Source organism: Scyliorhinus canicula, chromosome 20 (assembly GCF_902713615.1).
Source record: "Scyliorhinus canicula chromosome 20, sScyCan1.1, whole genome shotgun sequence".
In the NCBI taxonomy this organism is placed as follows: Eukaryota; Metazoa; Chordata; class Chondrichthyes; order Carcharhiniformes; family Scyliorhinidae; genus Scyliorhinus; species Scyliorhinus canicula.
The window spans coordinates 73445478-73470091 of NC_052165.1; the positions used below are offsets into that span (position 1 = coordinate 73445478).

At 48.0% G+C, this 24614-nt stretch overlaps 1 protein-coding gene across 7 annotated transcripts in view; it reads right to left on the reverse strand.

The window, feature by feature from the left end:
- nrcama (neuronal cell adhesion molecule a) overlaps positions 1 to 24614 on the reverse strand; it is a 478378-nt gene that overhangs the window by 389460 nt on the left and 64304 nt on the right. For 5 of the 7 annotated variants that reach the window (XM_038780576.1, XM_038780572.1, XM_038780574.1 and 2 more), the window contains exon 2: positions 18550 to 18628. The exons of the other annotated variants lie outside the window; for them this stretch is intronic. The gene's annotated coding sequence lies outside the window, so the exon portion shown is untranslated. The remainder of the gene's footprint in view (positions 1 to 18549; positions 18629 to 24614) is intronic. 7 annotated transcript variants of the gene reach the window in all.

The window sequence follows — 24614 nt, forward strand, 5'->3', positions numbered from 1 at the left end:
CAATCAGGTAAAACTGGGTTTTTAAACAACGATGTGATTAATAACTTGCTGAATCACAGATCTAACACCGAGCATTGTTAAATATCTCCATTAAGATAAATTCCTAGATTTTTGTAAACTTTAAAAAAAATATATACTTTCAAATGCCTTTTCACGTTGTTTCAACTTCTACCTTTGCCCCATGTCCCGGACAGGTGACGGAATGTGGCGACTAGGGGCTTTTCACAGTAAATTCATTGAAGCCTACTCATGACAATAAGCGATTTTCATTTCATTTCATGTGTGTGCCCCAATCTTTACTTTTCTTGGTGTAAATTTTATTTTAATGATGATTGACAAATTTTTAATTTTCTGGTTGGTGCCTGACAATTATTTAATGTGATTGACTGTTTGAAGTTACTAGATCGACTGATGCTGGGAATCTCCATCAAAGAATGGTGAAATCAATTGTACGGCATGAGAGCTCAAGTTCACAGCACAGTGATTGCTAGATCTGCTGGTGCAGTTTTCTCCATGTCTGCACCTTGTGTCGTCAGTGACTGCAAACCAAATCCAGCACACTGCGAACTAGCCAAACTTGTCTGGGTGTTTAAAGTGGGATGTTCCAATGGTGACACAATGGGAAAAGCAAAGCTCCATTCAGAACAAAAATCCTTTTTGGGTTTCAAGAGAAAAACCCCATTCCCAATCCAATCCAAGCACTATTCCAAATTCCTGCAGCTTTCCGACATCTGGGAGATGCAGGCCAGGTGAACCACTGCAGAACCTGAACATGATCGGCCTCCCAAAATATTCAACACCCAACATGAAATGGCTCGGGTGCAGGGTTAAATTTAATTGCAGCCAAGTTATTTCTCAGCACAGTAGAAGGTGACAATCCTAAAATAGCTCCCGGTTTAAGGAGGGCCCATACTGGATAACATTAATGCACATTGAAACATCGGGTGCTTTAAGGAGGTCACAAGGAGCAGGACACTAGTTTCCAAGTGTACACTTTGTTTTAAGTTATACCAATGGTAGATAATTCTTGATTGCAAATTAGAGTCACCAATTTCAAGTTTCCCTTGTGGGCCGTTCAGTTGAAGTAGGCATTACCTTCTCGTTCCCAAGAGGGATGTCACTAAGGACCAAGTTGAGGAGGGATTTCTTTGCACATAGGTTTCTGAATTGTTGGAATTCGCTACCCCAGAGGGCTGTGGAAGTTCAGCCATTGAGTATGTTTAAAGCAGCGATTGATAGATTTCTGATTGACAGATTTCTGATTGACAATAACGTAAAGGGTTACGGGGATAGTATGGGTGGGGTTGAAGTGACCAATCAGCCATGATCGTATTGAGTGGTGAAGCAGAGTTGATGGGCTGAATGGCCTACTCCTGTTCTTATGTACTTATGCCCTATAGTTGGCTACAGTGTTGGCCCACGAGTTCAGCTTGTAAATGTGGAAGTGCTTTAGAGCTTAAAATGTATTTACCAGAACCACTGCATAAAATGGTTTGGACACAGTGAATAAGGCAAAACTGCCTTAAATGGCATAAGGGTCGGTAAGCAGAGGACACAGACCCAAGGCAAACTAGAGACAACAACAGAAAATATATATATATTTAAAAACAAACAGCAAGTTATGATGATCTGGAATGTATAACATGAAAGGGGAATGGTGCAGAATCAGCGGTAACTTTCAAAAGAGGATAGGAGAAATATGTGAAGGAAAAAATAGCAATGTTATGAAAAAACAGCAGAGGACAGGGATTAATTGCATGACGCTAATAAAGAGTCAGTTTCAGCCAAAATGACGCATATGGCTTCCTTCTGTGCTGTCTCATTCAATGTGAAGGATAAACACCAACACAGTTTCACTCTGTGTTATCATTGATACATTTATGCTGATCAGTCATTTTAGCAAAGTACATTAGCTATCCAGTCTATAAATACTCTTCAGGTCAGAGGATCAGGGAAATCCCTGTATCAAACTCCAGCTATAAGGTTACACCAATATTGACACAGCGCTGATCTCTAATGTTTCCAAATACAAGGTTCTCAAATGTCTCAGTTAGTTACCAAAAGCAATTTGTAATCTGACCACATTGTCAAAATGTCTCCAATGCTTCGTATATCTGACCTTTACACCCCAATGACTCATACTGTATCATAATAGTCACCAAGTGCAGCGAGAAAAGTTCCTGGAAGTAGACCACTAACATTCCTGCCTTCAATCACCCTGAATGTTCCTCAAACAGCTTTTTTCCTCATCGCCAGTATTTTGGTAACAAATAAATAAAAACGTTCATGGTAATGAAAAAACTTTTTTTTTTTAAAGACTCCCATGATTTTTCCTTTGGGTTATTTGTCACCAAAATCACAATCATCCAACCTGCTGCCTCTGTCACATCCCTCCCTTCCACAAGCTCACCAGGCCAATCTGCTTCGAAATCTTCCCCCTGCCCTTGCCCTGATCTTGCACCCTTCTCTAGCTTCTCTCCTATCTCTATCATGCTCTCTTGGAGTACAACTTATCCATTAGACCCTGCTCCCTCAATCCGATTCCAACTGAACTACTGATCATATAACTTCCCCTCCTCACCCCCATGTTAGTTGATATTAATAATGGTTCCGTCTCTTCAGGTATTGACTATCCCCCTCTCCTTCAAATCTGCCACGATTGCCACTCCCCTCAAAAAAACAGCCCTTGATCCCACTGTCCTGTCAAATCGCTGCACCATTTCCAACCTCCCTTTCTTCTTCAAAATCGTTGATTGTTTTGTCACCTCCCAAATCTGTTCCCATCTTTCCCGAAACTCCATCTTTGAATTCGTCAATCAGATTTCCATCCCTGTCGCTCTCCAGAGACAGCTCTCAAAGTCACAAACGTCACCCTATGCGACTTTGACAAAGGTAAGCTTTCCCTCCTTGTCCTTCTCAATCTGTCGCAGGTTTTGAGACAGTTGACAACACCATCCGCCTCCAAAGCCACTCCACAGCAACAGTGAAGGGAAAACGATATATTTTCAAGTTAGGGTGGTAACTTGGAGAGGAACTTCCAGGTGATGATGTTCCCATCCATCTTTTGCCCTCGTTTTTCTACGAATCTAGGGATCGCAGGTTTGGAAGGTACGGTGGAAGAAGTGAGTGGTTGAAGTGCATCTGGTTGATTTGAATCATGGCTGCCAGTGTGTCAGTGGCGGAGGCGGTGAATGTTTGAGGTGGTGAGTGGGGTGCCAACTGCTTTGTCCTGGATGCTGTTGAACTTCAAATTTTTTTTAAAGTGTTTTTAAACTGCACTCATCCAGACAAGGGGAGAGTATTCCACCACACTGACTTGTGCCTTCTATACATTTGTAATGAATTTAGAATTTACAGTACAGAATGAGGCCATTCGGCCCATCGAGTCTGCACCGGCTCCTGGAAAGAGCACCCTACCCAAGGTTAACACCAGCACCCTATCCCCATAACCCAGTAACCCCACCCAACACTTAGGGCAATTTTGGACACGAAGGGCAATTTTGGACACTAAGGGCAATTTATCATGGCCAATCCACCTAACCTGCACATCTTTGGACTGTGGGAGGAAACCGGAGCACCCGGAGGAAACCCACGCGCACACGGGGAGGATGTGCAGGCTCCGCACAGACAGTGACCCAAGCCAGAATCGAACCTGGGACTTTGGAGCTGTGAAGCGATTGTGCTATCCACAATGCTATCGTGCTCCCCGGTTGGACAAATCTTGGCGAGTCAGGAGGTGAGTTATCCTCTTATGGTCTTATGGTCTTATCCCCCACAAAATTCTCAGCCTCTCACCTGGTCTTATAACAACAGTTTTTCTATGGCTACTCAAGTTACGTTTCTCCTCAATGGTAATCCCGAGAATGTTGTTGGTAGGGGTTTCAATAATAATCTCATTGAAGGTTCAGAGAAGTGCTTGTACTCTCTCTTTGGAGATGGTCATTATCTGGCACATGATCTCACGAGAATATTACTTGCCACTTATCAGCCCAAGCTTTAGTTCCCCCAACCAAGTTAGACCTTGATGAGTTCATGCAGGAATCAGCTGACATTGTGGATTTCACCCACTGATTAGTGGGTTGAATCAAAAAATGTCTCTTTGGGACCAGGAGCATTAGAAATGTTGACTCCACAGCCTGAATGATTGGTGGCCAGGAATTCACCTCACAAAGAGGAGCCGGCTGCCTGGGGTTGTGTTTTACCTGCTGTTAATGTCAGTAATGCCTGGGGGACAAGTACTTAGTTCTCCCATTTGGAGCGAGGGTCCTCAACCCTGGAGTCTTCAAGAATTAAAGACAGACTTACAGAGAGCAATTCAGCCAGAAATTCACAGGAGGCATTCGGAAATGGTGTTCTTAAATCCTTTCCTTTGAACACTTTTATTCATCCAAGTTATAAAAGTACTGGATAGAGGACAATGTCCTGTTTGACTGACAATCAGAAAAAGGTCCAACTGGATCATGAAGATTCAGTTTGCTTTCCAACTGGGAAGGTGACACACCTTGAGAATGGACACTTCAGATGATCAATGGTGGAAATGTGTGGGGAAGACAGTAGGAGGTAGGAAATCATTTTACCTAGAAGTTATGTCATAGAAACAAGTTATTCAGCCCAACAATCCCATGTTGGTGTTCATGCCCCATGAGAGTCTCCTCCCACATAATTCCTTTTTCCCTCTTTCCTTTCCCACTTTCCCTATGTAGGCATCTATGCTGCTCATTTCACCCACTCCGCATGGGGACAAACACTTTCTAACTTGTGATGAAGCCTCTAGAAATACATCCAGTCAGTTACTCGAGCTGGACCTGTATTTCAGGCCTGAAAACAGGTAGAAAACAAACCCCCCCCCCCACACACTACGAGTTCAAAACCCACCACAGCAGGTTCCGAGACTGAATCTCCAACATGCGGACCAGCTCAGGGGACACATCAAAGGTGTTGGGTTAAAGACATAACCCAGCTGGTTCAACAATTCTGCCCTTTTTTTGAAAAGGGAACCAACTGAGATTACATGTTATTCCAGTCCCATAGAACATAGACATAGAACATACAGTGCAGAAGGAGGCCATTCAGCCCATCGAGTCTGCACCGACCCACTTAAGCCCTCACTTCCACCCTATCCCCGTAACCCAATAACCCCTCCTAACCTTTTTGGTCACCAAGGGCAATTTATCACGGCCAATCCACCGAACCTGCACGTTTTTGGACTGTGGGAGGAAACCGGAGCACCCGGAGGAACCCCGCACAGACATGGGGAGAACGTGCAGACTCCGCACAGACAGTGACCCAGCGGGGAATCGAACCTGAGACCCTGGCGCTGTGAAGCCACAATGCTAACCACTGTGCTACCGTGCCGCCATACAAGGTGCTTTATCATCTTCCCTTGACGTTCAATGGCATTATCATCACTACATCCCCCACCATCATCCTGGAGGATAATTGATCAGAAACAGCACTGGACTACCCATATCAATGCTGTTGCTCCCAGAGCAAGTCAAATGCTAGGAATCCTGCAGTGAGTAACTCACCTCCTGACTCCCCAAAGCCTGTCCAACATCAACAAGGCGCAAGTCAGGAGTGTAATGGAATACTCTCCACTTGCCTGAATGAGTGCAGCTCAAACAACACTCACGAAGCTCCACACCCAGGGCAGCACGATGGCACAGTGGGTTAGCCCTGCTGCCTCACGGCACCGAGGTCCCAGGTTCGATCCCGGCTCTGGGTCACTGTCCGTGTGGAGTTTGCACATTCTCCCCGTGTTTGTGTTGGTTTCGCCCCCACAACCCAAAACAAGACGTGCAGGTTAAGTGGATTGGCCACGCTAAATTGCCCCTTAATTGGAAAAAATGAATTGGGTACTGTAATTGATTTTTTAAAAAGAAGCTCCACAGCTGCCGTCAGGGGAGCGATTGAGTGGTTTTATCAAAGATGGCAGTCATTTATTGTGTATTCTTCCATCACCAACAAACAACGGCAGCCATGTGTACCATCAACAACCATTACAGGAACTCGCTTAGGTTCCTTCGGCAGCAGGCCACACCCATCTAGACAAAGGCAGCAGATACTTGGGAACATCACCACCACCTAGAGGTTCCCCCCCAAGCCACTTGCCATACTGACTTGAAAATATATCCTTGTTATTTCAGTGTCGCTGGGTCAAAATCCTGGAAATTCCTGCATAACAGCACAGTGGGTGTACTTACCCCTCAAGGGACTGCAACGGTTCACGAAAGCAGCTCACCATCACATTCTGAAGGGCAACTAGGGATGGGCAATAAATAATGTCCTAGCCAGCAATGTCCACATCCCTTAAATGAATGGCCAAAAACTCTTAGAGCAACTACGAAAGAGCAGTAAAGATGGCCTCGCAAAACGCAAAACACCTAAAAGGCAGCGTTTAACCATCAAAGCCCATCTCAGATTGGAGGGCTCCCCTTCATCAGCCATCCCATTGAAGGAAAACTAGAGAGCTGCCCCCCTCCCTCCCAATCCCAGTGGGACTGCAGACGATGCCATCACGGAGCTGATGGTCTCAAAGTTATGTCAATGCTCTCACTTACCACAAGTATTCACGCTCTCACTTACCACAATCAAATTCTCAGTTAGAAAGGGCAGCGAGCGGATGTTGGGCTCTGGACAGACTGGAGATGAAAGCCTCTTGAAGTCAACTGCTGGCAGCGCAAAATATGGCAGGGAATAAGAGAGCTTTGTTCCCGCCCCCACAAACAAAAAGGGCATCATTTAACTAAATTCCTCTTCACATTCAACATAAATGCCAGCAAGCTATCTGTTGCGGAAGCTATCGACTTGGAACAGGCCCAGCTCATTTTTCCCAAAAAATGCTAATTAAATTCGGAGCGACTTGCACACACAAACAAATGAAAAATATAAACTGCCAAGCAGGACATGTCTTCCTGAAGCATGCTGAGATTTTCTTCCACTGCAAAAAAGCCAACCGTGCTGAAGACAAAGGCCTGAAGAGCACTTAGTGTCACAAGTTGCCAATTAATTTTACTAATGACTGGAAATGGGGAGGAAAAGAACTAATAAAACACACCCAAAACCAGTGGGACACTATTTCTGAGTTACCACATCACTATGAGCTTGAAACAGAGCTTAAAAACACATAACACAGCAGGTTTTCCAATCCCTTCAAGAGAATATTTATTATTGGATGTGATCACAACAGTCTTTTTGCTAATGAAAAGCATATTGCTCGGTTCTTCAATCTCAGTGACCAACTGAACTGACATTTCAGAGAATCTTGCTTTTATGTAATGCCTTTCATCTCAAGAAACCTTAAAGTCTCTTCCAGCCAATGAGTACTTTTGAAATGTCGTCACAATACAGGCAATATGGCAGCCAACCTGTTTACGGTAAGACCCAAAGAGCAGCGTGATAATAACCAGTTAAACTGTTCCAGAAAGTTCTAAAGGGTAACCTTTGCTTGGAACAGCCATGCCTCAGTCAGAAATATGGTCACTTCGGAGTCAGAAATTGTGGGTTTCCCAGACGCTTGAGCGATAAATAGTTGGTACTCTAGTACAGCACTGAGAGAGTGCTGCACAGTCAGAGGTGCCGTCTTCCTGATGAAACATTAAACAGAGGCCACATCGGTCTGCTCAGCTCCAGAAAGGTCAACAGCCCTGTTTTTGAACAACAGCAACTGGGAGTTCCCCAAACAACAAAGATGCAGACTATCCGGTCATCATGCAGTGTAAATGCACGATTTTCCTTTACTTTCTTTATCTCTGACTTTAAGGTTACTGAAGTTTGCTTTGAAATGCTGGCTAACATGGAAGGGAAGTAAACTCTAACTGGTCAAATGGGGGCGGGTCCAAATTCTTCATGTCACATTGGCCGCAATTCTCCAGCCATTGGGATTCTCTGCTCCCACAGGTTTCCCGGTGGCTTACATAGAATTTACATAGAATTTACAGTGCAGAAGGAGGCCATTCGGCCCATCGGCTCTGCACCGGCTCCTGGCAAGAGCACCCTACCCAAGGTTAACACCTCCACCCTATCCCCATAACCCAGTAACCCCACCCAACACTAAGGGCAATTTTGGACACTCAGGGCAATTTATCATGGCCAATCCACCTAACCTGCACATCTTTGGACTGTGAGAGGAAACCGGAGCACCCGGAGGAAACCCACGCACACACGGGGAGGATGTGCAGACTCCGCACAGACAGTGACCCAAGCCGGAATCGAACCTGGGACCCTGGAGCTGTGAAGCCATTGTGCTATCCACAATGCTACCGTGCTGCCCTGGCTTGGGGTGGTTTCAACGGGAAATCCCACCTACAAGCAGGGAAAGTAGAGAATCCCACCACCAGCGAATGGCATGTCGCTGGGAAATACACAACGGTGGATCGTAGAATCCAGCCCATTAGTTACTGCTTGAAGCAAGGCCTTTCCAGGTCAGTGAGCGGACATGCATGTCTAAAGTTTACTATTCCAACGTTACTGTACAATGATATGAAGTGTTCCCAGAGTACTGCACGAGTGTTTCCTTGCCAGCAGCACACCATTAACACTTAACCTAAAGGGCCCTCTGAGGGCTTTGATCTATCATTTGCACTCGGGTAAGGTTACCTCGAGACAAGAAACATCAAATCTCAGATTACTGGTTTTGGGAGTGCCGCACTCGGGGCATTTATGAGCTCAATGTCAATGGTCAATCAAGCCAGCCTCTCACAAAGGAAGCAGCAATCTATTAAACCCTGTAAAACTCCCCCACCGCTCCCCATTGGAAGAGCTGGCAGAGACGTAACGTTCAGCCCTTGCTTTCAATCAGTGGCCATTCTCTAACACAGCAGGTGCTTTCAGCCTATCCTCAAAGCCGTCATTTTAGAATCTCTATAGTGCAAAAGGTGGCCATTCGGCCCTTTGAGTCTTCACCAACCCTCCGAAGGAGCACCCCACATAGACCTACACCCTGCCTATCCCGGTAACATAGGATGGCCAATCCACCTAACCTGCACATGTTTGGACTGTGGGAGGAAACCGGAGCACCCGGAGGAAACTCCACACAGACACTCACATGAGGCCGGAATTGAACCCGGGTCCCTGGCGCTGTGAGGCAGCAGTGCTAACCACTGTGCCACCTGAGTTAGGACTGAGAGAAAGAGAAATTTATTCGCTCAAAGAGTTACAAATCTTTGGAATTCTGTACCTCCAGAGGACTGTGGATATTTTTATTTATTGAGTACGTACAAGACAGAGACCGGAAGGTTTTTGAATTTCAGGAGTTGAGGTCAAATATCAATCACAATCTGAGTGAATGATAAAACAGGCTTGTAAAGCCGAGTGAAGTATTCCCCCTGCTATTTCTTATGCTCTTACCTTCTTACTAAAACAAAGCCGATTGGCTGTGAAACCCTTTGGCATTTACCGGAGGATATGAAGGACGCCATAGAGGCACATTGTTACTTAATGCCATGAACTTTGACTGCAAGGCCACAGGTATATTTTGCCCTGTGCAGACACTTGTAAATGTGAATGCTGGAAATGTGCACAATGACGATTCAATTAAAAAGGCAAGTGACGTTTCTCGACAAGTTACGGAATTAAACCCTTCAGTTAGCAGGTCGCCATCGCCTCTGGACAAGTCCAACTTACTGGACAAAGTAAAAAAAATCCAACTCTCCAATGAGTGAGGGTGCGTAGAGTTCACAGGGGAACATGCTGCACATAGTTGTTCCCAGTTCAATTTGTGGGATCGAACCAAAATTCATATCGCGAAGACAGCCTCACTGGCAAGTACCATAAGGTATTCAATGGAAGCAGCAAACTAATTCAATGAGGTAAGGCGGGTTCAAAGGGACACCAGGCCAGTTTATTGCTGGCCTCTTCCAGTGCCCTATATGCTCTAAGGGAGAAAGTAGAGCGAGAGCTAAAAAGACTGGAGACCGAGAACATTATCTCTAAAGTGGAACAGGATAATTGGACTATTCCCATTGGGGTAGGACCAAAATTAGATGATTCCTGTCAGGATATAAGGTATTTTCAGGAAACCGTAAACCAGGCTCTAGATTGTGATCCACTTGATACTTCGTCAAATGTGGAGAATCTGCTCACTAGCTTGTCACCAAGGCCAGATTTTTCCAGTTAGATCTGGCAAATGCCCATCTGACACTTAGGTTCGACAATTAGTCCAAATCATATTTGACTATTAATACACACATGGGTCTGCAGGGAGAGAAGGTGGTGCTGGTTTAGGTTGCAGGGAGAGAAGGTGGTGCTGGTTAATGTATATGCCCCGAATTGGGATGATGCCGGCTTCATGAGGCGCTTGTTGGGCCGCATTCCGGACCTGGAGGCAGGGGGCCTGATCATGGGGGGAGACTTTAACACAGTGCTGGATCCCCCACTGGACCGGTCCAGTTCAAGGACGGGTAGGAGACCGGCGGCGGCCAAAGTGCTGAGGGGGTTTATGGACCAGATGGGAGGGGTGGATCCCTGGAGGTTTGGGAGGCCGAGAGCACGGGAGTATTCCTTTTTCTCCCATGTCCATAGGGTCTATTCCCGAATAGATTTTTTCATCCTGAGCAGGGGATTGATCCCGAAGGTGCAGGATGCAGAGTATTCGGCCATAGCGATTTCAGACCATGCTCTGCACTGGGTTGATCTGGAGATGGGGGAGGCGCGGGACCAGCGCCCGCTCTGGCGCCTGGATGTGGGGCTGCTGGCTGATGAGGAGGTGTGTAGGAGGGTCCGGGGAAGTATTGAGGGGTATCTTGATACCAACGACACGGGGGAGGTCCGGGTGGGGATGGTCTGGGAGGCTCTGAAAGCAGTGATCCGGGGGGAGCTGATCTCCATCCGGGCCCATAGCGAAAGGAGGGAGAGGAAGGAGAGGCTGGTGGGGGAGCTCCTGGATGTGGACAGGAGATACGCGGAGGCACCGGAGGAGGAGTTGCTGGGGGAACGGCATAGTTTGTAGGCCAAATTTGACTTGTTGACCACCAGAAAGGCGGAGACACAGTAGAGGAGGTCGCAGGGCACGGTATATGAGTATGGGGAGAAGGCAAGCAGGATGTTGGCGCATCAGCTCCGCAGGCGAGATGTGGCTAGGGAAATTGGTGGAGTGACGGATAGGGGTGGGAATGTAGTGCAGAAGGGGACAGAAGTAAATGGGGTCTTTAGGGACTTCTACGAGGAACTGTACCGGTCAGAACCTCCGATGGGGAGAGGGGGAATGGAGAGCTTCATGAACAGGCTATGGTTCCCAAGGGTTCAAGAGGAGCTGGTAGAGGGGCTGGGGGCGCTGATAGAGTTGGAGGAGCTAGTCAGGGGGATTGGACAAATGCAGTCAGGTAAGGCGCCGGGGCCGGACGGGTTCCCGGTGGAATTTTATAAAAAGTATGCGGATCTGGTGGGCCCCCTGCTGGTGCGAGCCTTCAATGAGGCATGGGAGGGGGGGGCTTTGCCTCCGACGATGTCGCGGGCACTGATCTCTCTGATCCTAAAGCGGGATAAGGACCCCTTGCAGTGTGGATCATACAGGCCTATCTCGCTCCTCAATGTTGACGCTAAGTTGCTGGTGAAGATCCTGGCCACCAGGATAGAGGACTGTGTGCCAGGGGTGATACACGAGGATCAGACAGGATTTGTCAAGGGACGGCAGCTCAACACGAATGTGCGGAGACTGCTAAATGTTATTATGATGCCGGCAGTGGAGGGGGAGGCGGAGATAGTGGTGGCGCTGGATGCGGAGAAAGCGTTTGATAGAGTTGAGTGGGGGTACCTGTGGGAGGTGCTGGAACGGTTCGGATTCGGGGAGGGATTCATCAAATGGGTGAGGCTGCTCTACGCGGCTCCGATGGCAAGTGTAGTTACCAATGGAAGGAGATCGGAGTACTTTAGGCTCTACCGTGGGACCAGGTAGGGGTGCCCCCTGTCCCCCTTGCTCTTTGCACTGGCGATTGAACCTTTGGCTAGGCGTTGAGGGAGTCAGGGAGATGGAGGGGTCTGGTGCGGGGTGGGGAGGAACATCGTGTATCGCTGTATGCGGACGACCTGCTATGTGGCGGATCCAGAAGGGGGAATGCCGGGGGTGATGGAGCTGTTTGCGGAATTTGGGGGCTTCTCGGGCTATAAGTTAAATTTAGGCAAGAGTGAGGTATTTGTAGTACACCGGGTGATCAGGAGGAGGGAATTGGGAGACTCCCATTTAAGAGGGCAGTGAAGAGTTTCAGATACCTGGGGGTGTAGGTAGCCAGGAGTTGGGGGACTCTCCATAAGCTTAATTTTACCAGGCTGGTGGAGCAGATGGAGGAGGAATTTAAAAGGTGGGACATGGTACCGCTATCGTTGGCGGGTAGAGTGCAGTCCGTCAAAATGACAGTTCTCCCGAGGTTCTTGTTCCTTTTTCAGTGTTTGCCCATCTTTATCCCTAGGGCCTTTTTTAGAAGGGTGACTAGCAGCATCATGAGCTTTGTTTGGGCGCATGGGACCCCGAGGGTGAAGAGGGTCTTCTTGGAGCGGGGTAGAGATGGGGGGGGCTGGCGTTACCCAATCTCTCAGGGTATTATTGGGCGGCCAATGTGTCAATGGTGCGCAAGTGGGTAATGGAGGGGGAGGGGGCAGCATGGAAACGGATGGAGAGGGCGTCCTGTGGAGATACAAGCCTGGGTCCCTGGTAACGGCGCAGTGGCCGCTCCCTCCTACGAGGTATACCACGAGTCCGGTGGTGGCAGCTACCCTCAAGATTTGGGGGCAGTGGAGGCGACATAGGGGAGAAGTGGGGGGCTCGATGGAGGCTCCGTTAAGGGGGAACCATAGGTTCGTCCCGGGGAACATTGATGGGGGATTTCAGGGTTGGCACAGAGCGGGCATCAGACAGCTGAGGGACCTGTTTATTGATGGGAGGTTTGCGAGCCTGGTGGAGTTGGAGGAGAAATTTGGGCTCCCCCCGGGGAACATGTTCAGGTATCTGCAGGTAAAGGCATTTGCTAGGCGGCAGGTGGAGGGATTCTCTTCGCTTCCCACGAGGGGAGTGAGTGACAGGGTGCTTTCGGGGGTCTGGGTCGGAGAGCGGAAGCTATCTGATATCTACAAGGTTATGCAGGAGGCGGAGGAGGCGTCAGTAGAGGAGCTGAAAGCTAAGTGGGAGGGGGAACTGGGGGAACAGATCGAAGACGGAACATGGGCTGATGCCCTGGAGAGGGTTAATTCTTCCAACTCGTGTGAGTGGCTTAGCCTCATCCAATTCAAGGTGCTGCACCGGGCCCACATGACTGGGACGAAGATGAGTAGGTTCTTTGGGGGTGAAGACAGGTGTGTCAGGTGCTCGGGGAGTCCAGCGAACCATGCCCATATGTTCTCGGCATGCCCGGCGCTGGAGGAGTTCTGGAAGGGGGTGGCGAGGACGGTGTCGAGGGTGGTGGGATCCAGGGTCAAGCCAGGATGGGGACTCAGAATGGGGATTTTTGGGGTTGGGGTGGAGCCGGGAGTGCAGAAGGCGAAAGAGGCCGATGTACTGGCCTTTGCGTCCCTAGTAGTCCGGCGAAAGATCTTGCTACAATGGAAGGATGCGAGGCCCCCAAGCGTGGAGACCTGGATCAATGACATGGCGGGTTTCATTAAGCTAGAGAAGGTCAAATTCGCCCTGAGAGGGTCGGTACAAGGGTTCTTTCGGCGGTGGCAACCTTTTCTCGACTTTCTGGCTCAACGATAGGGTACGGGGACAGTAGCAGCAGCAACCCGGGGGGGGGGGGGGGGGGGTGGGGGGGGGGTGGGAGGGGGGAGGGGGGAAGGGGGAGGGAAAAGGTGAGGGGGGGCGGACGATGACTATGTTTGTTTATTTAATTTAAATTTATTTTTCAGTTCTTTTGTTGTTCATTGGGGTTGAGGGGGTGGGGGATGGGATACATGCGTCGATACGGTCTGGGGGTGTTACAGTTATTATGGGTAATTTTGTTGCATTTCATTGTTTGTTATGTTTTATATTTTCTCTAAAAAATTCCAATAAAAATTATATATTAAAAAAAAATACACATATGGGTCTATTTCAGCTTCATGGGCTGCCATTTTGTGCTTCTTGAGCCTACAGAAAGGGTAGTGAAGCAAATTTTTTATGAAATTCAGAGAGTAATGTGCTATTTAGCTGACATATTGGGACAGAACTGAACACTCTATAAAAAATATATCCGCGTGCCGAGAAACACAAGGCTATAAAACGCGACTCGAGTTTGATGAGGGACCTCAACGAGAATGCACAGAGAAAGACCACACATAGCCCTGTTTTTTGCACTGAGGAGCTCCACTCCCCCACCCCAAAAGCACCTACACACTAGGGGACGGTCATCGCCCCCCCCCCCCCCTCCCAACACACACATAGCACCCGTGCAAAAAATGCCAGCTTAGCATTGCCCCTGCCAGCATCACCTGGGAACCTTGGCAGTGCCAGCTGACACCCAGGTTGCACTTCCAGGGGTGTCAGTCTGGCACTGCCAGGGTGCTACCCTGCCCAAAGGGCATGCACCTGGGGGCCTCCAATCCTCTGGGGGACCCCCACAAGTGCTATTCCGTCTGGTCCCCATTTGTGAAGACCAGTGAAGAACAGCGCTTGCCCGAGTTCTCCAAGGCAAAGGAGTTTGATCCCATGACTCGAGTAACTCTGGAATCTGCACATTAAAGTGAGACTAGTTGTGTCACTCTAATATGTAGATTTGCTAAGTGATCCCGCCCACAATGGTTGGGATTCGCATCGCATTAGATATCGCGAGGCATTGTGAGCTGAATAGATCGCGGAAGCGGGGTCTGCTGGCTTGAATCGGCCATGCTGCGCCGCAGCGAGCTGCTTTCCGGGGCAGCGTGGCTATTAAATCGTGCCCCTTATTTTCTCTTTCGCTCTCTTTACTGTATGTACGGGGAAGGGGATGTTGTGGACCCTCCTGTTCATGGTTTTTGAATGTATGCGATAAACCCTTTTAGCTTGTCTTACCTCACGTTCACTGTGGGGGTATTAGTAGGAATTGGGTCACAGAAAAACAGTAAAGTTTAGAAATACACCACCGCTTACTAAAAATGAACAAATCAAAACTGTTTATGGATGAGTGGCGAGAGGGAAAATGAGTGTTGATTGAACTGACCCCACATCCTGAGTTCCCATGTCCGTAACAATACTTATTTTAGCTCCAAATAGGCAGCCCCATGATGACAGGCCAGAAAGGTGCTTCGACATTTGGGAAAGTATGGAGTTCGGGCAAAAGCCCACATGCATGATGAGCGGGCTAGTCACGCCAGTGGGAAATTCCGGTCCCAAATGGGAGCATGGGTTTCCCGGTGGTGCTGCCAACCAGATTTCCGGGCAAGACCGGTAGATCCCACTGGCGGGCCGCTTCACCGGCGAAAAACAGGCGGCGGGGGGTGGTCAGTAAATCCCGCCCGAAATGTTTTATAACTCTGCATTTGGGTGACAGGATAGACAAAGGTGAGGTACATCCTACCAAAATTAAGGTCCAAGCAATAAGAGATGCTCTACACCCTCAGAATATCTTTGAACTCATTGAGCTCAGAGTTTTTGAGGGTTACTATATTCCTACGGTAAATTCAATCCAAATTTAACAACCTTATAGAATCCATTGAATGAACTCCTGGGGAAGGGTGTTCCATGACATTGGACAGAGGAGTGCGACAAGGGCATCGCAGTTGCATAAAAGTAAATTGGTACAATATTTGCACATTTCCACCTGTACAAAACATTAAGCTGGCATGCGAGGCAGTTCCGTACGGAGTCGCTGCTGAGATCACTCAAGGATAATGGTGAGGAAGGACTTACTGCATTTGCCTCATGCAACCTGAGTGCCACTGCCCAGCACGTGAAGCATTGTTTTTGATTTTAGGAGTATGGTGATTTCATAATATTTGTAAGGTCAAGTTTCATGATTAAAACTGATCATAAACTGATCATTCCCGTACCGGCCTCCCCGAACAGGTGCTGGAATGTGGCTTTCACAGTAACTTCATTGAAGCCTACTTGTGACAATAATGATTAGTATTATTAATTATTATTGTTAAACCGCTGACAGCTATTTTGAATCCAAAGTTCTCCAATCAGGCTAAACGCAGAAATGGGCTTTGATTTTGTCTAGAAGATCTCGGTAATGACAATGCGTTGTCCAGATTACCATCCCCTCAAGAGGTAGAGCCCGACAGGGAAAATGTATTTTTCTATTTGCACATAGATGAGTTGCCAGTTGCAGCAGACAACATTGGTAGACATTGGACGACATAGCAACTCATAGGGATCCTGTACTGGCAAGGATGTATGAATATATCGCAAATGAGTGGTCAACAGAGATACTGGATTTAGAAATCAGGCCATTCTTTTTCAGAATAAGAATGAGTTGTCCTCGTCTTATGAGGGGAGCCAGTGATGTAATTTCTGAAAGATATAGATGGCAACTCCAACATGATCCTCATGACCAACACTTAGGAATGAGAAACAATCTGTGGTGGCCAGGGTTGGCTATGGACACAGAAGGCACAACAAAAAAATGTCTAATAGACCAAGTAGTAGAAAAGAAGCCACCATTAGTGCCTTTGCAACCATGGAAATGGCCAGCAGAGGCTGCACATAGATTTTGAAGAATTTGGAGGACAAAGGTTATGTGATAGGCTTTTGGAGCAGGTCGAGGGGTTTCCAATGAAACGAACAACAACTAGCAAAACTCCTGGATATTTTGCATAGTTTGTTTTCTGCGTATGAGTTCCCAGAGGAAATCGTATCCAACAACAGTTTTGTTTAGAAGAGTTGGTAAAACTCATGAGAATGAATGGGGTAGAACATGCTAGAGTTCCATTGCATCATCATGCTTCAAATGCAACAACAGAGCGCATAGTACAAATTGTTACGTGTCCTCTTGGTTCAGAAAATGCCAGATACAAATTGAAAGGAACATCAGTTGCCATTGAATTACAAACTGGCAAAGGTTTTGTTTGTTTATCATAACCCATTACTGACATCCTGCCAGCTGAATTGTTTCTTTGAAGACAACCGAGCACTGGGGGCGTGTCGTTGGAATGGCGGGAGAGGCCGGGGTCAGCTGTCTTACGCGAGTGCCATGGGGGGAGCAAAATGACTCAATGAGGATCTAGCGGGGGGGAGGGGGGGGGGGGGGGGGGTCGGATGCTGGCACATCAGCTTCGTAAGAGGGAGGCAGCGAGGGAGATTGGTGGGGTTAGGGATAAAGGGGGGGAACATGGTGCGGAGTGCAGTGAAAATAACCGAGGTATTTAGGGACTTCTATGGGGATCTGTATAGGTCTGAGCCCCCGGTGGGGGAGGAGGGGATGCGACGATTCCTAGATCAGCTGAGGTTCCCGAGGGTGGAGGAGGAGCAAGTGGATGGGCTGGGGGCACTGATTGGGCTGGAGGAGCTGGTTAAGGGATTGGGAAGCATACAGGCGGGGAAGGCCCCAGGGCCGGATGGGTTCCCGGTTGAATTTTACAGGACGTACGTGGACCTGCTGGGCCCGTTGCGAGTGAGAACTTTTAATGAGGCGAGGGAGGAGGGGACCTTGCCCCCGACAATGTCCAGGGAACTGATTTCTTTGATTTTGAAGCGGGACAAGGACCCATTGCAATGTGGGTCGTGCAGACCGATCTCGCTCCTCAATGTTGATGCTAAGTTGCTGCCGAAGGTTTTGGCCACAAGAATTGAGGACTCTGTCTCGGGGGTGATTCATGAGGACCAGACGGGATTTCTGAAGGGTAGGCAGCTGAATACTAATGTGCGGAGGCTCCTCAATGTGATTATGATGCCCTCGGTGGAGGGGGAAGCGGAGGTAGTGGCAGCTATGGACGCGGAGAAGGCCTTCAATCGGGTGGAGTGGGAGTATCTTTGGGAAATGCTGCGGAGGTTTGGGTTGGGGAAGGGTTCATAAGTTGGGTCAAGCTACTATACAAAGCCCCTGTGGCTACGAACCGGCGGAGGTCGGAGTACTTTCAGTTGTACCTGGGGACGAGGCAGGGGTGTCCCTTATCCCCTTTGTTGTTTGCACTGGCAATTGAGCCGTTGGCCATGGCAGTGAGAGAGTCCAGGAACTGGAGAAACTGTTGCAGGCCTGGAGATGGTTAATGCGATAGGGACACTATGGATGGATTTGAATGGAAGGACCAGTAGACAAAGGGCGGGGGGGGGGGGGGGGGGGGGAGTCAGAGATAATGGTGATGGTGGTTTCATGACAGGTTTGCATTGTTGGCCCGTATTTGGACCCGCGACCTTGGTGTTAATTAGCGCCATCTTCTAACCATCTGAGCTAACCGGCAATGTTATGAATGCAGTGGCGATGGGTGAATGAAATTCGGTGCAAGTTAGGGTAGGGACAGAGTTTTCAATGATTTTGTATGGGGGCAAAAGGGCACAATGCTGCCCAGGAGAACATTGGAATAGTTTTTAAAAATCTGAAGAAAAAAAAAGATAAGCACTGATAATGTCGACATAGCCACCGATTTGCCAAAATCGAGAGCCCCGATTTAAACCGTCAATAGCAGGACCACAAAAGGTGTGCTTTGCCAGTACTTCGAAAAACTCACCAGAACTCAGCAACTCTCCTGTTCTTTGTATGTCTGAATCTGGTAGGCCGAGGACATGTCTGATGCACTTTCACTTCCTCTAAACAAACAAACAAGGATGGTCATCAATCACACAGCTGGCAGCCTTCAACTCCATGGTAACAGGGCTCAATACATCACATTCAAGAAGTGCTGACAAAGTCTTGCCCAATACAAAGTCCAAATCCATGCACAATGATCAATGGTGGATTTCCAAACTCGCTCATACACAAAGAAATCTGTGGGCGAGGCTCGCCTCCCCTACCCACACACTAATTCAGATTTACTTTATATTGTCAGCAATTAGGAAGGTTGGAACATTTTCACCCAAACAGGGAGAGAGTTATGTACAAAAGAAAAGCCAGGGCAACCTACTGAAGCGAGCACGATCATTGGATTAAACAAATTGAGGGACATAGTGACAGAGTGGACACTCGAGGCCGAGATCACTCATAAACAAGAATCAGACAGGCTTGTTAGGCCTCATGCACTTTTACCAATAATTCTTGGGTTCCTCCTTCCAAATTAGTAACCATGATGTGGAGATGCCGGCGTTGGACTGGGGTGAGCACAGTAAGAAGTCTTACAACACCAGGTTAAAGTCCAACAGATTTGTTTCAAACACGAGCTTTCGGAGCGCAGCTCCTTCCTCACCTGAGGAAGGAGCTGCGCACCGAAAGCTCGTGTTTGAAACAAATCTGTTGGACTTTAATCTGGTGTTGTAAGACTTCTTACCAAATTACTGTAGTAAAGCAGAAGAATATAAATGGAGAGGAAAAGGGGATAGGCAAAATTGATGCCCAGTCTTCTTAGATCAATTTGACTTGTACGCTACAGTAACATTAAGATTTCAGTTAAAAAATCCAAATGTTATAGATGCACCATTTTCTCTCTGATAATCTGATCAGTGTCCAACACAAACAGTGTGCTGGAAGAAACCGTATTAAATCACCCCTTAACTCTCATTGCTTAAAGACCGTACATTAAGAGACTGACCCCAATAACATAAGAGTAGGGTAGTCAGTCTTCCAGGATTGTCCTGGAGAGATTAGACTGCTGGACCACTGCCTCAAGCAGGCGAGCAGACAAACAGAAGGGTATTTTTAAAAATAAATTCTGCATTTGCTTTGAACAATTTTGTTTATCGGTTATAAAAAAATATTGAACATGGGAGTGAAAAGTGCAGCCTGACTGGGCGGGGCGGTTAGAGGCAGCAGGGTACGTGACAACACCGCCAGGAATATGTCCCATTGCCCTTGGCAGCCCTCACAGAGATGCTGAAACTGCGGAAATATTTTTCTCACTCTTTGGCCCGCTTTCCGCTCTGTACGTGGAAGGCGATCTTGATTCAAGGATTGCAACTATCAAGCACCATTTTTACTCTTCCCCAACTACAGTCGCCATGAACAACACAACAGGAATTGGCAAACGTTCTAACCCTGCGAGAATGAAAGAGAACGGAACAGTAGGAGATGATATTAATTTTTTTTGAAAGTCATCTGACTGAAGTGGAGGGGTGGGGGGGGGGTTGAAATTCACATCAGGTCCGTCAACACTCGGAAGGAGAGAAAAGTGAACATTTTAAGCGGTCCCTTCTTCAGAGCTGTAAACAGTTCCACAGTACGTGTTCTCCTTTGGCAGTTCCAATGAAGGAGCCTCACTCGGTGTCTGGCAGAGCAGCTCAAAAGCGTTGACAGATCCAGAACCCTGGATTCATCACGTAAATTAGAAATATACATGAAATTGGGCAGCACGGTAGCATGGTGGTTAGCATAAATGCTTCACAGCTCCAGGGTCCCAGGTTCGATTCCCGGCTGGGTCACTGTCTGTGCGGAGTCTGCTCGTCCTCCCTGTGTGTGCGTGGGTTTCCTCCGGGTGCTCCGGTTTCCTCCCACAGTCCAAAGATGTGCGGGTTAGGTGGATTGGCCATGCTAAATTGCCCGTAGTGTCCTAAAAAGTAAGGTTAGGGGGGGGGGGGGTTGTTGGGTTACGGGTATAGGGTGGATACGTGGGTTTGAGTAGGGTGATCATTGCTTGGCACAACATCGAGGGCCGAAGGGCCTGTTCTGTGCTGTACTGTTCTATGTTCTATGAGTCCGCCCCTTCGCTTCTCAGAGCGGAGACACAAGGCAGCCCAGTGTTTGGCTGCAACAGATTGACGGGAACGTTCCCCAAGGTGGAACAGGCTAAAGGAATGGCTCATGACAGAGTATGAGGGAGTGAAGTACTGCCACCTTCCAGATGCAATGTTAAACTGAGGTCTCGGCTGCCCCCTCAGTTGGGCATTGAAGAGCCCGTGGCACTAATTCAATGAAGAGCAGTGGAGTTCTTCCCGGTGTATTGGACTATATTTCTCCCTCAACCAAAGATTGGCATGTTGCTGTTGGTGGGAGCTTGCAGTATGCAAATTAGTTCCCACATCTCCTGGATCACAACAGTAACTGTACTTCAATTGTTCTTCCTTGGCTGCAAAGCAATTGTGGAAAAGGTAGTAAATGGCCGCACCTGCAAATATTGTTGGAATGGTTGGGGGGGGGTGGGGGGTGATGGAACCATCAATTCACCAGACACGTGCTTTCCGATATGAACAGTGGTTTTAATCTACTTACTACAGAGCCAGCCAGTTACCGTTGATGAACTCTCGGTGAACTGCAGGCTGACTCTGGACAAGAGTATTTATACAGCAGCACAAGGGGGAGGAGTCGTGGGCGGAGCCAAGGGTGGAGCCCCGTACAAACTCCTGAGCATTCCAGAGCTACTCCCCCTAGTGGTAGGATAACGCTACTGCGCTTACAAAGATACAGTGTGAATTACCAAGTTACATTCACCACAGGGGGGTGGGGGGGACAAGCGATTGCAGAAGGCAGACCAGGCATTCCTTCGACGGCTGCCTGAGCACTCAGTTGGGAGCCAAACAGCCTGCCCCTTTTAAATGGAAATGGGACTGAATCGCGCGATGGTGTTGCTGAACGATGTTGCTGTGATTCTAAACAAGAGAATGCTGGAAAAGGATCAGGCAGCATCGGTAGGGTGAGAGAGAGAGAGAGAGCACAGTTAATGTTTTGAGTCTGTCTGACTTTTCATCAGTACTAACTCTTCACTGTCCTAAAGAGAAGAAAAATCTGTTCGATGCTATACTATAGCTGGAAGAGAGGCCAGAGAGAGGGCTATCAGGTTCACAGATGCGATGCTGGAGGCCTTAGTGGTGGAGGTGGACAGGACGAGATGGATATTGTTTCTCCTAGAGTGTGGATGACAGGGGGCTCTGAAGGACCACTACCCAAAGACAATGGGAGATGATGGCCAGGGAGGTCCATTCCTGGAATCTGAGCCGGAGGTCCAAGCAGCGATGCCACAAGAAATTTAATGACCTCACGTGAATGGTCAAGCTCAATGAATGCAACTTCAGACACATTTCCTACCCCTCAATGTACCACACCCCCATCACTTGTCCATTAGCATTCCCTAGCATTCGAGACTCAGGCCTAGCAGCCAGATATTCCACGTCACTCCCACATATATTCCAATGATGCCATCCTCGCATCCAGCTCCTGATCACATTGCAAACCTGGAGGCGCTACAACTGCTAATCCCGTTACCTGTGGCAGCCTGTGTGGACAGGTCACCATGTGGTCAGCCCTTCAATGCTGCCCTTCAAATCCTTCAAGCACATAGCCAATCAGGATGGCACAGGTGCCAGAATGCCTCACGTGCCCTACCCACCCATCCTGCCAATCATCCATGCCAATCAAACCTAATAAATGTGGAGTCCTGTGACTGTCTTTGGGCTGTTGGGTCATGGATTGTTCCAAACAGGGCTTAGATCTGTGATTTTACAGCCCTTCCTACTGATCTCGCATGTGGAGAAAGTCCACACAAATGGAGGAGACATGTTCCATTCAGTGTTCTGTCTGAGCCCTTACATTAGTAATGTCAACAGAATGAATATAAACACTGCTGGTGCAATAAGCCCTGAGGTTTTATAGCTACAATTGTTTAATGCTAAAAGCTTGGGTGACGGATTAAACAAGTTGGCAATTAGTGTTGGCGATAAACCCTTTCCCAGCAGCATTCAGATCAACAGCTGAGATCCAGTTTCAAGCTGAGCATCTAATGTTTGCACATATCCTGGAGCAAACTTGTGTCAAGGCTTTGGCAATATACAACGCATTGTCTTCACAATGCAGTGCCCAGATGGCACTGCCAGGGCAACACGATGGCAGCACCAAAGTGCTTGGAGTGCCAGGGTACAACACTACCCTGTCACCCAACCACCCAGGGGGTTTCTAATGAGCCTAATGGGCCATGTAACTATGCAGATCTGGATCTTGCCCAGTGAGGCAGAGTGAGTTGGGTGATTCACAATCGGGCCGGCGCTGAGCTCGTTTTGGGCTTCTGGGATTCACCCGGTACGCTTGCTGAATCGGGTCCCTGGTTTGAGATAGTATTGATTGTCATGTGGAGTATTAATGGAAGTCAAGAGTCTGTAAACTAAGTTAAAAAAAGTAAAAGGCCAATGTGTAACCAACTTGACCATCCAGTCCCCCACACAATAACACTCTTCTACCCAACACAGTTCCGGTTTCACAATCATCCAATCTTGTCCAATCACTGGTCACTGGAAATGTGTGTTCAAGATGAGCAGTATTATGTTTCTACCTGCAGTTATGTCCTCACTTCGTAAGAGCTCAACGTCAGCTTGGATTGAGATCGGCTGGCACATGATCCAAACCCAAATACCTGGGGACCACGCATTTGCCAACAGAACCACCTAACTGTGGTGGCTCAGTGTATGACGAGCAAAGAAGGCCACCTTCACAAACCTGCCAGTCAAACTCAGGGCACAACTGTAGAACTGTTGTTCAGTTGGCTGCTAGCCTTCCATTACTGTGTTAGAGGATATTACTCTGTGTGCCATTGGATTCTTCTCACACCAACCTAATGGATGTTCAAATGAACAGAACAATGAGATGAATAACGGCTACTATGAAAATAAAATTTGCATTTATATAGTGCTTTTCACAACCACCAGACATCTCAAAGCACTGAACAGCTAATGAAGCACCTGTGCAGTATAGCCACTATTCTAATGTAGGAAACCCAACAAATATGGAATGGCTCCCAATTCTCTCAAATAAATGGCCTCCTAATGCCAGGAATCATGTTGCAACATCTCCTGGGGAACAAGGGCAGTGTTGAGGCTGCACAATTCCACTGGTCAATGAATGCAATGAGAAGAAACCTCTGGGCTCATATCATCGTCTCAGTGAAATGGAAGGGCCATCAAACTGAGCCTCGGAATGCAGTCCTCACAAAGACAAGTCCTGCCCCGCGGGGCTTGACAAAATCCACAACTGCCTCTTTACAAAGATATACGGGAGGCTCCTCCACCACCCCCCCCCCCCCCAACTCCCCAGCAGCGCACCAATCAATCTGGATGATGTTACCAACCATCGACAAGACAGATGCTGTCGCATTTGGGCCAACAGAATGAGGAGCACCAGCAGAGAATCATAGAATCTCTACAATGCAGGAGGCCGCCATTCGGCCCATCGAGTCTGCAAGACCCTCTGAAAGACCACCTTATCGAGGCTCTCTACCCCGCCCGATCCACGTAACCCCATCTAACCTTTGCATCCGTGGACACTGAGGGGCAATTTATCATGGCCAATCTACCTAACTACACATTTGGACTGTGGGAGGAAACCGGTGCACCCGGAGGGAACCCACGCAGATACAGCGAGAAAGTACAAACTCCACACAGACAGTTAACCAAGGCCGGAATTGAACCCGGGTCCCTGGCATTGAGTAGCAGTGCTAACCGTGCAGCCAAGAAAGACCTCCAAGAAAGTCAGCATGTACTGCTAATGGAACAAGGTAAGTTGCTGCAAACTGCAAAAGACAGCAAAAGACAACACGAATTTAAGAGTGCCTTCTGGAAGAATCAAATCAATAATTGTAGAGCCAAGTGTATTCACACAGGAGGATCTATTTTTTAAAATATTACATTCTCATTATGACACTTCATTAAAACACAAACCACTTCA